The sequence below is a fragment of the Antedon mediterranea genome, chromosome 4 (assembly GCF_964355755.1).
Source record: "Antedon mediterranea chromosome 4, ecAntMedi1.1, whole genome shotgun sequence".
Taxonomy (NCBI): Eukaryota; Metazoa; Echinodermata; class Crinoidea; order Comatulida; family Antedonidae; genus Antedon; species Antedon mediterranea.
In genome coordinates, this window is record NC_092673.1 from 8,360,599 (window position 1) to 8,363,612 (window position 3,014).

Sequence of the window (3,014 nt, forward strand, 5' to 3'; positions counted from 1 at the left end):
ACACGATCAAAATTGAATGCAGTCCAATATTTACGTATGAGGGAACATTATTTCTTTATTTATTTACACATAAATAAAAATATAAACATTGTAACATACAAATAATAATAATCATATCATTATTATTATTATTCGTAACAAGGATCATACTTGCGCTATTGTAACAGACTATAGCTTCAATAATGTACGTATGATTGAAGCACACTCTAAATAAGTTAAACCTTTCTTCAATACTACACATTAACATTACTATTACATAATGTAGAGAAAAGTAAAAAATGAGAAAAACACAAATATGCAAATGAGAAAAACAAAAATATGCACATGCAACTTAATTACAAATTACTGATTAGAATTACATACCAACAAATATACAATTATATATATGGAAAATTAAAAATACAACAAATGTGAATTATGTGAAATATCAGAGGATGAAAAACATGTTTTTCAAATATAAACGTGATGTTTTACTATGAAAAAAGGTTTGAGATATTGAAACAAAATTAGTACCTGTTCTTTTAAAGATGTATTGTCCCCCAAAAACATGAAAAATGAAGATTAATTAAATTAGACTTTCAATGTGTTATTTTGTAGTTTTAATAAAGTTAATCACTTCCAACAAAAATGTTTTCACTTATAAAATGACAAAATAAATGGTTAAATTCAATCAAAAATCCATTGGCTGGCAGCAAATTTGACCATTTTTTGCTTTAAATTACATTTGTTCAGGTAAATACATTTTTTTCAATCCAATTTTTGATCAAAGTGGATAACTATTATGTTACATAAAATGGAATATTCAACACAATTTTTTGAAGAATTATTTTATCAGAGTGACAATACATCTTTAAAGAAATAGTTTTTGATTGTGAATGCAGCATAGGCCTAAAGAACAAACTATATTCAATTGCTCTTTACTCTTATTACAAAATAAAAATATTGTCAGCACTAAATAATCAATCTGTAAAAACTTATAAGAGTATCCTTATAGAGCATATGAATGTATTTTATTATATTATTTATTGATTTTATTTTTTTAATTGCGAAGATGACTTTAAATAAACTACGCAATTCTGTGAATAAACGTAATTAATGCAAACACAAACAAAGAGAGATACTAAAGACAATACAACTAATGTGTAAAAGGCTATACTCAAGTGTAGCTGAGTTTTTTGTTTGTAATTTTTTATATATTTTATTGACGAATTGTATAATTTATATACTGATCTACATTTGTAAGACAGTGGGAAACTTAACATATAAAAAAAAAAATATATAAAAAGAAATATATGTATATAGGCCTATATTATTAAGTTTCAGAATAATCACCCGGGCGGTTCAGAAGTAATGTTTGGCGCCTGTGGTGTTGTAAATGCAAAAAACACAACCCACCTTTCAGCAAAAACGTCAGCATAAACATTGGACAGAAATTCCTATCCCTGTGGACAAACACTTTCCAAAATATAACAAACTAAATTAAATCTTCAACCGAAACACCATTAAGATTAGCTACAGCTGTATGAACAATATGAAACAGATAATAGACAGTCACAACTACACCAGTACGAATCAACATCCGTAGAAAACAACACAAAAGCAAATGCCGACGCTCAACGGAAATTGCCTACAATCATCTAATACTGTATTTACCAAGCCACAGTTAAACGCGAAGACAAATCCGTTTCGAAAACTTATTTCGGACTCACTAAACATGACTTTTAAAAACGGTACAGAAATCACATCTTATGATCCGCCATACACGTTCTAGAAAATCAACTGAACTCGGAAAACATATTTGGACACTGAAGGACATCAACAAAGATTATTCAATCTCATGGCGCATCTTGTGATCTACTAAAGCATATTATAGTGTATATTATATCAAGAAATGCAACCTTTGCCTCAAAGAGAAATTAGTTTACACCCACCACCCTGAATTGTCGACATTAAACAAATGTAACGAACTTGTTTGCTCTTGCCGACACAGAAAGAAGGCATTTACATAACAATATGCCATATCACCTGTATGCTAATTAGACATGTGAATGCGAATGAGGGCGTATCAATTTGATCTCTGGTGCGTGTGCGTACAATTGAGGGACTAGTGCTGTTCCGCCGTACCACGCCGAGAATGTTAAAGAGTCGCTATCCAATCGGGCTTGAACAATACCATGAAAGCCTCAGTGGTCTAATGGTTAGAACATCTGCATATCAAGTAGAGGGTCCGGGTTCGAATCTCGGTTGGGGGAATTTTTCTCGTTCTCACACATTTCCTTATCTTATCGTTTCAAATTAATTAATTTTAAATGTCAGTATATCACCAGGCGGTTTAATTAATGTTCTATGCCTAATGTGTTTAGAAAAAATTATATATATATTTATTATGCTGGGCTACTGTTGCCGGAAAGCTCTGCTAACGTTTCTGGTTGTTTACTTTATCGTTTTGATTTAGCATTTCGCTTTTTTTGCTGTCACTGATACCCACAGTATTGTATTTTTTTATGTATTTTGCCTTTGGATGTATATATATATATTTATTTATTGTTATATATATAACAGAGCATAATACAAATGGGACGAACCCACATTAGATAGATAGACATTTAGATATTCTTATATAAAATGTTCAATTTGCATTTCATCGTATTTTATAGGAACATGGTGCTGTATATACTCCAGTATTGTCCAGGCCTGCCTTTCAAGTGACATGTTACAAACCACCTTTGAACAAACGTGATATACCTTTTTGATTTCTTTGAAAAAAGCTAACATATTGTTTTAATCTAGTTATCTAGGCAATTTAATTGGCAATTTAGCTCCGATCATGTCCCTTGTAAAAGTTCCAAAATAAACAAACGTTGTCGGTGTGTGCCAGCATGATTTTGATTATCCACGCTTAATTCCCGGAAGTAAGCACGCCTCTTATTGGTCCTTCAACTTTCCGGTTTCATATTGATAATATTTTAAGGTCATGTATCATACAGTACTCATTTTTGGCAAGTGTTTTTCAT